Raw genomic sequence first — 16670 nt, forward strand, 5'->3', positions numbered from 1 at the left:
AGGAAAAGGGAGATTGTAGAACACTAGGCAAGGAGAGCAAGCACCCCTTTTCTCGTGGCTAGGAGCTTTCTACTACATGCACAACAATGCCCTCTTTATCCTGTCATAAGTGCAAGCGACGAGTGAGTGACACATCCTCCATTCTTTTGTTTAAGAGAGACCCTCTCATCATGGTGTGTGTGTGTGTGTGTGTGTGTGTGTGTGTGTGTGTGTGCGTGTGTGTCTCTTTGTGCTGGGGGGAGGAGGGGTTGTGGTGTCATAAACATGAGTACGATTATGTGCACGTGTTACGAGACCTACTGTTGCAAAAGAGAACTTGACTAGTGTCCAGTACGTGTGGAAGTATGCCTAGAAGGGGGCTCTACATACGAGCACTAGAGTATAGGGGTGAGAGCACCTGAGTGCTCGTGGCATCCAGACGGTTGTGTGTGGATAGACACTAGCTAGGGCTAGCTAGCTAGGGTTAGGGCTATGCTATATATAGCCACTCTCTATGGCTGAGAGGTGTATTATGAGCTCTAGGTTGTGGCTATGTGTTTCCCCAGTTGCATGATAGTAGTATTAAATCCAATTTCTTCTCCTTCTCCCTCTCAACTGCATAAGAAAGTCCTCTTGCTAAGATTTGGTGCCTTCTTCTAGCTCTAGGAGCTACACAGGAAGGAGATCTTGAAGGGGAGTAAATTTTGTTGAAGAATCTCGGCCAAATTTTGATTGTAGCATGCACAGTGAGAAATTCTTCTTCCCTCACAGAAGGCGCATGCTATTATTTTATTAATAGCATGATTAAAAGCTTAAATCTTAAGCTTAATAAAGCTAAATTTTATAATTATGGTATGTTCCCACCTATAGAGCCTCTTCTTCCAAGTTTCAAGCACTTGAACAAGGCTTCTCTTTCGAATCTCAAGCACTTGGACCTATTCAAATTATGCAAGGGATTTTCAGTCTCTCTATTTCTAGTAATCTACAAGCTTCTAATATTATAGAACTTGCATGAGTTTTTCAAGCCTTTGCTTGCGGTTATTGCAACCAACCATCACCAATTTAAGGATTCCTTTCATTGCACAAAGTCAAGATTTGTTTGCATATTGATCATCGAGATGTGATACTATAGAGTGGCATGATATGCAAATGGCTTTGAAGGAATTAAAATAGCATACAGGTGCAACAAGCCGGGTTCAACTACATCAGAGACACTTTTTATTTGATCGGATTTTCTTTGAGAAGCGGCTAGCTCCTAGCATTAATGGATAAGCTAGTGCTCATTACATTAAATTTAGTTTTCAATTATTTAAAGTTATTATTGCATGTGATCATATCTACTAGGGGTAGCGGTGATGATTTTGAGCATCTCACTCATGCTCATCATCAACTAGAGTTTTGCATCTTAAAGAGTTAATCCGTCAACCCGAGGCCCATTGCCATTGTCTTGTCTTTATCTCTGATGGTGGCATGGGTGCTTCCTCTTCAGAGGTTGTTAGTTCATCAGCCTAGGCTGCTACTTTGTCCCAAATTGTACAGAACAAGCCTGTTTTCCAGGTAGGCCTATTGCCTATTAATTTTTAAGGTGACCTATTAGATGAGGATTTCACTAGCTGAGGATGAGGAATTTAACCCTGCAAGACCAGGCTGAAATTCCACAAGATGCTAGTGCTAGTAAAGGTGCTTCCACCCAAAGACACCCATTGTTGCTATCATAATTAGCCACCATTTCTCTAGTGTCATATCCAAACATCATTGCACATTGAATATGCTATAATTTGCATTGTCACAAGTCATCTTTATGGCAGCATGACATCCTACTCTAAACCAAATCTAGGTCTTGAGTCCTCAAGTCATACAATGACATCAATTTTGTTGTGTCTAACCATCTCCTAGTTTCATAGTTCCAAAGTTGTGCCCAATATCAGATACCTTTTCTATGAAAGTTTATGGCTCTTTCTACCTGCTTTGAGGTGAGAGGAGGGATATCAAGTAGTGACCACCGTATTAAATCTCGTAGATGTAAGCCCCTTATTACTTAGCTAATTTAGATCTAGAGAGTCTTGGTTTGATCCTATTCCATGATTTCCATATAGAAACTTTGAGTTTAGTCCCAACATGATCAAAGTAATAGGGCCCAATTAGAATAGTCATTAAGGGAAGAATTTTTTATTGTCTATTACATGTCATAGAAACTTATGCACTATTCTAAACAGTAAAATTTTCTAGTACACTCTTGGTTTAGGGTTAGGGTTACAAGAATATAAGAACATGCACACACACACACACACACACACACACACACACACACAAGGACAAGAACCTCAAGAACACACAACCAAGAATATTGGCTAGACTACATGTGTAAAGGATAAGTAAAATTATAAACCTAGTTGGGCATATAAATATGCACCGGGGAAAAACCTCTTGAAGAGGGAAAAAGTGCCATGAGGTCTTAAGTATGTTCACACACATCACCACCATAATATGACAACAAATATCCCCTAGGACTAATGAGGTGAACAAGTGACCTAGCAATGGATGTATAGGGTAAGTGCCTACAAATGGGAGTAGGCCTAAATCTTTATGAAAAGATTCAAACTTCTCACAAGGCAAAGCCTTTGGAAAAAGATGCAGTGTTGTCCTATGGTTACACATAAACCAAGTTGATCCCCCCTATAGAGAGTCTCTCCCTAACATATTGTTAATGCACATCACTGTTCTTTGTGTGAGCATGAAACATTGGGTTCCTTACAAAAACTATTGCACTCTAATTGTTAGTAAACATGGTAGTGGAAGCTTGTTGTCCAATACCCAAGTCAACCATAAGACATTTGAGCTAAACACACTCAATAATAGCTGTGTGAAGGTTGCCCTCCTATACTCAGCTTTACAACTAGATGTGGCCACACTAGGTTGTTTCTTATTGAGTCATGATATACATGAGGCACCAGAAATAAAGAAAAACCCACTATTGGACACTCATGTTTCATAGCAAACAATCTAACTAGTAAAAAGCATGCAAGTTTGTAGCCAATGTACCATAGTTGGGATAAAACAAGCCATGGTGTCTAGTGCCACTCAATTAGCAAAAAGATGTGCTTAACCATTTGCCAATACTTAGTACCTAGGATATGCTTACATATGCTCACTTATAATGAATGTCTAGCCTACTAAGGCATATATAAATAATGCATCCCACAACCTACTAATATATTATGACACCAAAGAAGTCTTCAGTATCATGAATGCCAAGATATAAACTTCTCTCCATAGGTGTAGTTCATCCTTGCACATACGAGATGTAGCAAATGAATAATTGTGATATGTGTAAGATGCATGATGAAACCATAAAGCAAATTAATTGCTTTTGTAACTTGGGTTCAATCAGAAACAATTGTAGAATAATTGCAACAATTACCAAACAATTGTAGAATTATCGCAACAATTACCAAACATTTCCTTTTATCATAAAATGATACACGATTAGTGTAGCATCTAGTCTTGCAAAACAAAACATGTTTAGCTATTCCTTAATCTATTTTCTCATCTCCTACACAAGCATCAATTAGTTGTAAAGAATTTTATCTATACACATGCTAATTGAAAGATGTAAGTGTTGTTATCATAAAAGCAATAGAGATGAATCATAAGCATGTACACACATAGCATGGAGAGCTAAAAGTGATTTCCAATTGCCTCTTACACACACACACACACACACACACATCTACACTTTAAATAAGTCTACCACTGTTCTGACCACTCAATTTCAATAGTGCCATTGATACAATTGTTAAACACTAAAGAGTTAAAAAGGCACTTGAGTTATCGTGATCCTCTTTACCCTAGCTATGAGGCATGCAATCACCCTATACCTCCATACAGTCTGAGCATCAACATATTTAGCTTTATTAAATACTATATCTAGCAGGAGGATTAACATGTTGCAGATCTTGTATTTGTTGTGCTCCTTCCCTCAGCCAAGACCTCCCAGATGGAGCCTTCTGCTAATCTTTCACTGTTGTGATTCTCACCATCTGCGGTACCACCATATGCACTAGAATTGATAGACAACTTGGTTGCTTGGGTGTCGTTTTTGCGAGCACGCCACGCTAACACTTTGTTTTTTGGTTTGAGGTCTGATGGTCGGGACCATGGATAAAATCAATATAAGGTGCAACTTTTTTGTGCACTTTGGCACTAGATAATATCCATTATATGGGATAAGTGTTATTAGATGAAGAATAAGGGCTATTACATGAAGTTGGGGTGATTTCCTTGGCTAGACAAAAAGTGTGCCTTCAACATGACTTGCTTCCTCTACACATATAAACACGAAAAAACGACTATTGATAACGATTTTAGGTGATTCTTACTAAAACGCTTCTCTCGCATCACACACACATCTTTCTTTTGCACTAATAGCACAGGGGAACAAAAGGGTGATGAGCTAGGGTGGACCATTCCTTTCTCAAGAAGCTCATTGACCTGTGTCATGATCTCTTCTTGTTGAGCACAGGAGACCCTATAGGGCGGCCTGTTGGGAGGTAAACTCCCCTGCACAAGCTCTATCTTATGGTCATCTTCCCCTCTACTAGGGGGCAGTTCATCAAGAACTGTATCCTTAAAACAGTCATTATACTCTCGTAGGAAAGTTTCACACTGTGCCTGCACATGCTCTTGTGATTCCTTAACACTTAACACTTGTTCATTTGCATTAGAAGATAAAGAAACATCAACATTAGGTGGAGAGTCCTTGACAAAGGAGACCTTCTTCGCCACACTGGCGATGTCTTCCTCGCTCTCCGTTCCCGCTCTTAGAAGAACTGGATTCCGGACTAGCGCTTGGACGGCGTCTCTTTGAAGGACGTACAGGAGAGCGGGGAACTCGTCTTCTTCGTCAGAGGACACATCCTCACGGTCACTCGCTCCATTGTACTGTTCCATACCAAGAAGAGAATTCCGCTCTGGGGAGGGCCGCGTTTCCATGTTATTGGAAGGAGCTGCTGGATCAGCTGCCATGAGCGCTTGCACAATAGGTTGTAATAAGGGATTAGCCTGCGCTTCATGGAGCTTTTGGACCAAGCACCGAAGTGCTTGGGTCCCCTCCGTGGAAGCTGCGTCCTCCCTTAAATTCACCATACGCACATCTACCTCATGCTGCTCTTCCATCTTCTTAGCTCTAACTTATGAGAGAAAGGAAAACAATAAGTAAGCTTCTTGATATGCGAGTTTTGATGCTAGAAAGTAAACTTCACGAAGAGGGAGAGAAGAATTTTCCCTACTTCGCAAAAGCTTATTTCCTACATACCCTACAACATCGCAAAAGCTACTTCTAGACCGTCTTCCGCTTAAGAAAGAAGAAGAAACCTACAGCTCTGATACCAATGAAACCACGCTTCCTTTTATGCGTCTAATTTTAATGCACTTTTTGGTTTCCAAGAAACTGTTGCATGATTATCAATAACAAATTGCAAGACAAAATCTGCAAATTGGAATCAATCTTAGACACACAGTCTAGCTATCCCTTAGTCTAAACTAGCGTATCGTGCCTTCAAGGCATGCAATAGATTGAGAGAGAGTTGCACACACATACACCACGAGTGTGGTGCATGCATGACAAGCATCAAAACTAGTGTGCAATTTTCATGCATCTACACAGCATAGAATCACCATGAATTTGAGCATACACACACAGCACTTCGTAGACTTTTAAGAGAATGATTCATACACACACACTTCTCAATTGTGACTTGTGTGATATGAATTCTTGCATAACAGACAAGAATCTACATCAATCTCACTTACACACACAATGGAGACATAACATAGGCGCCTACACAGCCATAATCAAGAGGCAAATTCGCCATAACGATAGCCATAATCATGCACATAAACATATGCAAAAACATGAGTAAAATTGACACAATCGTCGACACAGATTGAGGGCCGGATTCATGAGGCCGACCCTCCCCTTGAAAGGACTTGTATTACTTGATCACGGAACCCGTGAATTAATACTTACATGGCTTTCTTTGCTTACACGAAGCGCTTACACAAAGAGGGCTGTGGAGGCTAAGAACTCTACAGTCCAAACAAGCAGCAATCTTCTCTGTGTACCTGCAGTTTTCGTTGCCCTCTTCTCAAGGAACACAAGCCACAAGGACAAGAAGTTCCTGTAGAGAAAAGGGGGAGAGCCTCTCTAGAGGACTTAGTATTCTGCTATTCTCTAGTGCAGAAATTAGACTAAGTACTAGGCAGCCTGGAAGGAGAACTGCCGTATATGAGCAAAACTAGAGGAAACTATGGAGCAAGAAACTATAGAGGATGAAGAGAGATTTCAACTCCACCCACCTGCATGCAAAACTGAGCTCTGGGCTGCCAGATATGGCCCCAATATGCACACGAGTTTGCAAAAAGCACCTAGTTCCCTATTCTTGGCAAAAGTTAGAGAGAGAATGTGCTTTTTCTGACTTGGGGTGCACTCCAAGTTGAGGCGCCTCCTTTTGGGGGTGCGTGCCCATGCATTTTGAAGCTAAAAACTCACCAAAATCATTTTGAAGCTAAAAACTCACCAAAATCAAATTTTGGTGACAACTAGTTTTCTGAGATTATTTGAAATAAAGGCATATTGTCTTTTAATATATTTCAAAATTTTATAAATAATACCCACTTTTTAGACATTGTAAAATGCATAAAACACTTAAATAAAGATATCTTTAAAAAATCTCTACATTTGAAGCACATAAAAATCTTCACATTTCATTAATAATTCCAATACAAAGAAACATTTTAGTAATAGTAAAAGGCAAATATTCCCCTTGTTACTAGGAGAGATCTTTGACCTTTTATTTCAATATCTCACTAGTTGTCTTGCCTAAGTAATCAAATTAAAATCCATACACAAGGAGTTCTACATTTTCTAGATTAAGTGTGTCCACATGACGAGATCTTCTCGATTTCTTTTCCTTTTTACTTGGCTTCAACATCTCAAGGAGCATATTTTTCCTTCAATGGATCTTCTCCAGTCGTTCGGTACCAATGTACTTCTACAACATTCAATACATCTTGCTCTTTGAAAACTTTTGTGACTTTTGCAAGCGAAAATGGATTATCATTTTCATCGTTCATAGCAAGAACTACAATCATTGTGTCCTCATTTACATCTCCTTCCCACGTTTCTCTCTCTTGTTGTTGACATTTTGTGCTCTCCCTTGGACCAACATACATTTTCCTTGTTTCTCCATGAACAAGAGATAATGAATCTTTAAAAATCTGCACATTGTTTACACCAATAGCCACAACATTATCACTCCTTTTGCAAAGACCACTATGGTGCCTTACAAATGCATGTTCGAGTTAAAATGTGTCATCCTTGAGCTATTCAACCAGCTTCACGTACTTTGTAAAAACACTCTCCCATCATTCAAAAGAGCTAGCTGGAAAATATGCATGTGCAGCTGGTACTGGTCATTGATCTCATGTAGGCATTATAGAGGATCAATAGGACGGTTTTCTCTGTTAGCGTTTTGTGTCTGACTTGTTATAGAGAGCAACATGTATTTTACTCATTGAATTTCACCACAATGAACAAACAGTAAGAACTTCAAACCCTCCGCTAACAACGAATCTTCAGAATTTGATTAATTTTTACTGATTCTAAATTGATGTTGAAAACTATGATCATTGAGATGTACAAATAATGACATGTTTCTTCCACAATTATAATGGATGTCTTGGGAATATCTACATCTTCCAACAAGACATAGATTTGTGGGAGGTCAAATGCACTTTTCTTTTCCAACTTGATCAAGAACCTATTAAACATTTGGTTAATTTGGCCAGGTGTGTGTCCCACTAGAAGAAGCCCAAGATTCACTTCTTAAATATCTTCTTTTGTACCAACATATTCAAATATGCAAGGAGAACTGGATTTTACTTTCTCTGCTAGTGTTATGGATTTTATTTTCTCTACTAGTGTTATCAAGCTGTAAGTAGAGGATAGGTGGTAGTTCACCTTGCCATTCTTTGATGATGTTCTGAAATTTGATGGTGATTGTCAAATTAGGATCATTATGAATCTTAGAAAAATTAATAAATATCTTTGATGACATGACACCATTGAAAACTAAGGCTCCTACAACATGGAGTTGGATAAAATTTTCCTCCATGAGATTCTTTGGAGAACACATAAAATGAAGCAACATTGTTTTCTTTTCATCCGTGCCATCAATGACTAGGCCTAAATACTTTTCTTTCTTCTCTAAACACTTTTTCCTATGCTTTGCTAACTTTTGATGCTTCATACTTTGCTGGTCCTAGTTAATCATCAAGGCTTGTAGAATGGGCACTGTAAAAGAGTTTCAAGAGTGTTAGATTTTTGCAATACTAAAAAGTGATTTAAATTAATCATGCTAACTTTAAAAATATATATAGAACTATAAACACAACTTACATTTCTCCTCTGCAGTCTTTGTTGTGTCTCTCTTTTCTTTTATTCTGCACATATTTGGCAAACACCCCTCTTGGAAATTTCAACATGAGAAAAGTTTTGTTTCCATATTTGCAAGAAAGAGGATAGCAAGAGAGTGTATCCTTTTGTGACTCCACATATAAATCGTATACCTCGCATTTAGTAAAGTTATTTAGTAAAGTTGTCGGGCAGATGAGTGAAGTTTGAGTAGTACTTCTCTGTTGGAAGGTGATGAAATTTTCTAACCATTGCTTTAGGAAACAATATTGGGGGGTTTTGTGCTTGCTAAATGATGAAGAAAAACTTTATTGGGTTTCATTTGCTATGATTCTTTAATTCTTATATTGCTTATACCAAATACCTTTAAGAAACTTGCTTTGTAAACTGCAACATCAGATACTGCTGCATATTTTGTCAACAAGGTGGAGCGTCGTATACATGACCTTAAGAACACATTTTATAGACCCCTCTTTAAGTTGATGAAATTGCTATGCTCTTGCTAGATTTTTTGAAACCCTAAGCTCCTCAAACACCAAAACTCTCTAGATGTTGCTTGAACTGCTAGCCTTGAAAGAAGTCGTTGTTTTCTCTGACCTCTTACCACTTAAGACTGTCATTACTCATGATCTCTATGGTTAGTTACTATATTACCATGAAGGCGCGATAGTTCTTCTTCCACCACATCAAAAGAAAATCTTCTTGAGCACCATCTATAAATTGGAGTTCAACATTAAAAGTTATGTTCACTGAAGGTGTCAAGTGACATGGAAGAACAAAAGGATTCTAGATTGCTAGGACTACTTAGAAGCTCCATTTGGTAGACTGTGATAAATAAAATGAAGTAACTTATATCTCTAAACTGAGACTTAGCAGGTTTTTTTATAAAATTAATTTTCAAATTAAAATAATAAATAAAATATTAAACTTAAAAATAAGAGGATACAAAAGGGGATAGAGGGCTCATTTCTCACATGCACAAGTTGTATTCTAAGCTTTAGAGCTCTCAACAAGCTCATGTGCAATCATGCTTCTTTTTAACAATCCCTTTTCCAAGGTAAGCGAGAAATTTTAGAATATTCAATTTTTGGAGCAATATTTCAAAGATTTTGGTATTTTTTAATTTATAAATTTTCTATTAATTTACATACTAGAGTTTTTAGAGTTAATTTCAAAAATTGCAAAAAAAAACTAGGTTGCTTAAAAATTTTAATGCCAAAATAAACTGTGTTTTTAATTGAGATAAGCACAATATAATGGCCTAAATATAAAATGGAAGAGAATTTTGGATTCTAGAATCCTGTTTATGATTATTATAAAATAACAAAATTGTTCAACATTTCTAATCCAAAAAAAAACTCAAATTTTAGAGAAAGACACATATACCTGCTTCATATTTTTTGGAAAAAGACAACAGTAATATAACGGCTTCTAAAATCCATGCTTATGGCAAAGTTGGATTCTAGAATCCATTTTCTAAGTCCAATTTTGTTTCTGAAATACAACTTGTTAGTCAAGGTCCTTCGTGATCATAATCCACTACAAGTATAATTTTTGGTGTTATGATTGAATCTTTTTGAAAAGGTGATTTTTAGAGTCTATTAACTTGTTGAAAAAAGTAGATTTCAAAATCCAATGTCATGTGAAAGAGGATTCTGGAATCTAAGTTTACACAAAAGAGGATTCTAGAATCTAGTTTTGTGCAAAAAGTGGAATCTAGAATCCAACTTCACATGAAAGTGAATTTTGGAATCCGATTTTACCCCAAAAGGTGGATTCCATAATCTAGTTTCATGCACAAAGTGGATTTTAGAATCCAACTTCACAAAAAAAGTGGATTCTGGACCAATTTCACTCAACGAAGTGGACTCAAGAATCCAAAAAGCACCAAAAGCACAAAATCTTAGGGTAAAGAAAGCCACACATGTCTAGCAAGCATGGGAAGAAGAGAGAAACATGTGTGTGGAGGTGCAATTGTGAAAGAACGTACAAAGATGGTTTTGCCAATAAAAGTAACATAGATATTATGAAAAATGAGTGTGTTACGATGGCGCACATCTCGTGAAAACAACCGCATTGTGGTAATGAATTTATATTATGGAACGCATAGTATCAACATAAACTGACATTTACCAAGCTATGGTAGCTATCTCTCTAAAAGGTGGCCAACAATTAGAGAGAGAAGGCCATAAATAGGTAAGGGCAAGGTTATAGTTGTATTCCAGGGATGAAATATGTCCAAAAGGGAATTGAAACTATCAAGTAGCTTAGCCAAGTCCTAAAGAAACTCACAATGCTTTACAGAATCCAATTTGGATACCGGAAGGTCCGGGAAGTGTAGAGAGAGGTAGTTCTTCTAAAAGTTATTTTTAGGTCTCAAGAAGGTATGGCTACAAGGAGGGATAAAGGTTCCGAGCAGGACAAATGTATTTCTCATATCTAGAAATATTAAAGCTAACTCCAAAGGTTTCACTGAGTTGAACAAAGTGAGTTCCGGGAAAGAATTCCAGGAAAGAATCTATTCTAGAATTTTGTTAGTAGCCAATAAAAGGAGGGGAGAGGGACACTTGCAAGAAGGTGCCTATCACAAAAGATATGTGTGTACATCCACGGGTGCCAAATAAAGTGGTTCTAGCCTCAAATACAAAAAGCATCCTAACTTTTAGAAAAAGTGACCTAGTGAGAGAGATTTTGTTATATCTCACAAAGATGACAGAATTAGCGGATTCGGCCCGCGCACCTTAACGGAAACAACGCGGCGATCAATTTTGCCTTCTTGAAGTTTGTCATTCAGACACCGTAGGAGGGAGTTATGAATGAGTCTTTGAAGCTATCTCATAACCTAGGAACCACCCATGTCTTCAGCTGTTAGGTGCAGAGAGGGTGGAGAAGGAAGACATGCTCTCTTCCTTCTCTCTCTCCACCTTGAAAGGGCTAGAAGAGAAGCTTTGGGTGTAGGTTTTGATGAGTAGATAAGCCGTGGGTGAAGCTTTCTTGAGGCATAGGGCACCTGGGCTGTCAGATGAAATAGCGACTTCACAGTAAACGCACTTCTTTAAGGTAACTCTATGGCAAGAAGCATCTTCCCTCTTGGAAGATGAGGGCCTAACGGGATTTATGGAACTCCAAATAATTAGCTACAAGGCTCAGGTAAAATCTCTTATGATTTTCTATGTTTCTATGATTTTTATGTCGCATGTCTTTCTGTAGACAGGTACTTCTCCAAGGTAGTTCTATGCTAGTGAAATGTCTTCAAGCATAGTAGATGAAGCCCTAATGGGAGCTATGGAAGTCCAAACGATAAGCCAGAAGGCTAAGGTGAAATCTTTTATGGTTTTCTATGCTACGATGGTTTTTGTGTGTTGCATGTTTATCTGCAGGATAGATATCTCTCCAAGGGAGACCCATGCCAGACTCAGTTTCTAGGAATGCTCTATGTTCATGCATCTAGAGTTATGTATGTCAGTTCTGCACTATGAAGAGCTTAGTGGGTTTCTTTCTTGACCCTGAAGTAAGCTAAGTGCAAGGTTCCATGTACTCTCTTGTGGTACAAATACTTATCCAAGGGAGGCTATGGCATGAAAGCAACTTCCCATAGGAAGATTGATGCCTAGTTTCAGCCAGGTAAAAGTTTATGCTTATGTTATAAAGCTATGATGTGTGTAAATGATGTTTGTTTTGCAGGACGGGTACTTCACTATCCAGGGAGCCCTAGTTTGTGGGCTAGCTCCCTAAGTTTGCATCTTGAGTATCCAAGGTCAGTTTTGTACACTGACAAGCTCTGTGGTCTTCTCTCTGGGCCCCAAGCAGAGTAAAGTATAAGATACTGGCTACTGTCTTATGGTACCAGTAAGTCTCCTATGGAACTCCCCTACAAAGATAGTCTCTGGGGTAGTAAACCATAACTTTCTTCATTGCAAAATGTTTCATTCCATCTCCCCGCAATTCTAGTGGCACGAGTGGTCACCGAGGGCTTGGGAGTTGGACAACGTTGCCCTAGCAAGGCTTTCAGATGTGCCAATGTTGTACTACTGTAGCTAATGCTATGTATGTTGTATTGTAGTTCAAGTTTGAGCATCAAGAATACAAATGCCTTTCGAGGGTGGGTCGGCTCGGGATACTCTTCCGACCCTCTATACTGTGTCGCTTTGCAAAATTCTCTAAACTCTAATCTATCTATGTGAACTAATCTTGTTTGGTTGCTAATTGTGTTCAAAAGTAAGTGATAGTAATTACCCAACACAAGGGTTTAATTACTAAAGTGTCTTTTAAATACACAAATCGGTTACATGGTATCAGAGCTCAAAGTACGATTTTCTTTCTTAAGGAAACCGGGTCCGATGAAACTCCTCAAAGGTGTAAAGTCTTCCATAACTATGAGATGATTAGGGATTGGATTTGTATCCGTGTCAAATACCCCTTAACTTGTGATGGCTGGTGAAAGTTCAAAGAAAGATCTAGTCTTAGTGATATACTATATGATAGGTAAAAAAGACTATGACTAGAAAGTTATTACCAGGTCACTCATTGGGCATTGACGTACCAATCTAGTTACACTTGTGGTCGAGAGACACCAGGAGTAAGGGGCAACCAAAGTCTAGTTCTAAAAAGGAACAAGATTATTAGAAAAAGAGAGCAGAGTATCTGTTGAAGCTCCTTCAACAAGATGACTGTAAGACCATGAGAGGGTAACATGCTTCAATTGCATACGCTATTTTTCTTGTAGTGATAATACACACTATGTATGCAACTTAGTTGAAGTTGCATACCAAAGGTTGTGTTAGGCCTACAAGTGCAAAGATAGAATGCCAAATGTCGGAACTAGGTTCAAAAATGGCAAATTTTGTTTCCTCTAATGATGCTCATGAAGTCTTTTACATCATATTTAATATCTAAAAAGGGCTACCTAGAAGTAGTAGGTAAATGTTCATATCTTTTTGCATGTAAGCTAACTGGTTTTGGCTTTTGCATTCAGTATAACTTCAGGAGAAGGGTCCTCTTGCTATGTTGCAAGATTACAAGTTCCTTCATAACTTGTAAGACACAAGGTAATAAGATCTTAAAGGTAATACACAGCTTTTAAATTTTTTTTGAAAAGCACTTTTATTGTATTTCTCTATGTTTTGTTGTGCACACAAATGGTTAAGGATACTCTTATAGACATATAAGACTACAAGATCCTTAGGTAACTCTATGGCAAGAAGCATCTTCCCTCTTGGAAGATGAGGGCCTAACAGGAGTTATGAAACTCCAAATGATTAGCTACAAGGCTCAGGTAAAATCTCTTATGATTTTCTATGTTTCTATGAATTTTATGTCGCATGTCTTTCTGTAGATAGGTACTTCTCCAAGGTAGTTCTATGATAGTGAAATGTCTTCAAGCATAGTAGATGAAGCCCTAATGGGAGCTATGGAAGTCCAAACGATAAGCCAAAAGGCTAAAGTGAAATCTTTTATGGTTTTCTATGCTATGATGGTTTTTGTGTGTTGCATGTTTATCTGCAGGATAGATATCTCTCCAAGGGAGACCCATGCCAAAATCAGTTTTTGGGAATGCTCTATGTTCATGCATCTAGAGTTAAGTATGCCAGTTCTACACTATGAAGAGCTTAGTGGGTTTCTTTCTTGACCCTATGACAATGAAATGCAGTGTGGTGCTTGAATTTTGGCTGTAGCCTCCTCCTTCCCCCTCCTATTTAAGCATAGGGATATAGTACATAGTCGATTCTCTACTTATATTTTGGCCATAGCCTCTAGCACGAGTTGTGTGGAGTTGTGGATCTACTATTTCGCTTTCTCCTTCCCTCAACCATGGCCTCTTAGGTAGTCTCTTTTGCCAGGTTTTTGTTTACAGGATCAATTATGTCATATGATTTTGATCTTTTCTGTGGGGTGTTAATGATATATCATGAGCCTCTTTTGGAGCATTTCTCATATGCATAATATCTCTAAGAGTTGCTTGCAGCTTATATTATGACCTAAGAGAGTTATACCTAGTTGAAGAACTGTGAAACTAAAGCGATGAATCTCCATATCAATTGATTATATACAAGGTTATGATGGTTGTGTTTAAGCACTGTTAATTGACATTAACTATTGGTTGTACTTTCAACTAATTTTTGTCATACTGCTCTACATAATGGCCCAAAAAAAAAGTTCTTTGATGATCTCTAAGGACGACGCTCTAAACCCTAGCTTAATATAATGTGCTAGCCACATCTACATGGCTATGCACTTTGTGTAAACTTGACTCCAAGGTGACTTTCCAGGTACACAACAAGGCGTTTTTAACCAATATGCAAAAGCTCTTGCGTTTTGAGAAATAAGTATGATTAGTAGTTGAGAAATGTGAATAGAGATTTGACTATGTTATATGTTTTGGAGCGTATGTCTATCTATAGTGAGACTATTACTATGTGTCTGTCATACAAATTCTTGCCATTTGACACCTCTCCTTATTGCTATGATTACACATAGGTGAGTATCTAGTCTCTATGCTTATCGTGAGACACCTTCTATTGGCACTTTAAGAAGTTGTAGCTTATCATCGGGAGGAGCCCCTAATCTACCTATACACACACACAAGCACTCAAACATATGTTATGACTAAGTTCAAAGAGTGTATATGACTATATAAAGGGCTTAAAAGTTAATTATATTGCATAATAGGCAAGGTGCTATGTATGATTAAGTTTTTAAGGAGGAATGCATCTTTTTACATTGGTCTTTTCGCCTTAAACCTCCTGTGAGGGCCCTAAAAAAGGTGACTGTAAATTGGGAATAACATGAAAAAACAAAGGAGATGCTGTCGAATTTTTTGTAGACTATTCTTAAAAGAGCATGATAAGTATGTAGTTTGCATAATAGCATATGGATGTTTGTCTTTCGAACTGCCACTTAAGGTATAAGGTAGGACCTTGACATGACAGTTTTCTTGATGGCTTATACTATTTAGCTTGAGAAGGCCATGTGGTGATGACTTTTGGCTATGATTTATGGTCACCATCATTGGCATGGCTCCTTGTCATTGGGCTGGTTTGTCAAAGTTTGATTGAATTCTTGACATAAACATTGTTTAATGGATTGAGCTAGGTGTTTTGATATGTAATGCCTTAATCCTCCTGTGAGGGCCTTGAGTAAGGTGGCAATAAAATTGGTATAATAAGAAAAAACAAAGGAGGTGCTGCCAAATTTTTTGCAGCTTATAATCAACTGATTACCATAGGTGTTTATGTGATTTAATAAAAAGTATGCTTGAAAAACGAGTCATATGGATGAAGGAAAGGCATGGATATATGTCTCTCTTGGAATGGAATAGAGTGGCTAACAGTGATGTGTATTTGACCTTAAGGCTTTTTTGTCAACGTTTTTGGCAACAAGGCTTTGAATGACAAAGGTGGTATCTTCTTTCTCATTATATATAGTGCTTGTGTTATAGCCTTAAACTTTCTGGGAGAACCCTTGAGAAGGGTTATCGGAACTTTAAAAAATGTCAACCAATGCAAAGGATGTCCTGCCAAAATGGCTACAAATTTTACTTAAAAACTCACCATATTTTAGACATGAAACCATGTGGGTCTTTGTGCGCTATAATAAGTTTCAATTCCTTGATTTACCTGAAAATTTATGTTGCCTATTTTTAGATTCTCACTTGGTGTTAGGGTAAAGACTATGGTGTAAGTATTTGCATGATAAGAGATTATAAAATGTTTGGTTTGCCTTAAACCTCCTATGAGGGCCTGTAAAAGGTGGCTGTAATTTGGAAAAAGTAAGAAAATACAAAGGAGAGGCTGTCGAATTTTCTACAAAATTCAATCTTTTAGTCACCATACTACAGGATACGTGAACAATAAACCCTTGTAGATTGAACACCTAATTTCACTAAAATCTTGGTTGTGTTATTAGTTCTGTTGTAATTTTTGACACCGATAACAAGGGGAAGAGGTCATTGACACTTGTCTTCTCAAGTAAATACTAGCAAGAGTACTAACATTCTTCTTGTGGTTCTTGGATGGTGGCAGGTAACAAATGTCTTCCTTGGAATTACTGCAACAACCACGCATTCAGTAGTACCAAATGCCATTTAGGGACGCCAAGTTTTGCCTGAACTAGATTACTCACTCATATGTATCACATATACAACTTATTATTTGAAATATAATTTTTTGAAATATCCTGTATAAGATCCATTGTATTCTATTAGTGATTAATATCTATG

This window comes from Cibotium barometz, chromosome 2 (genome assembly GCF_041138505.1).
Source record: "Cibotium barometz isolate CiBa-2024 chromosome 2, ASM4113850v1, whole genome shotgun sequence".
Lineage (NCBI taxonomy): Eukaryota > Viridiplantae > Streptophyta > Polypodiopsida > Cyatheales > Cibotiaceae > Cibotium > Cibotium barometz.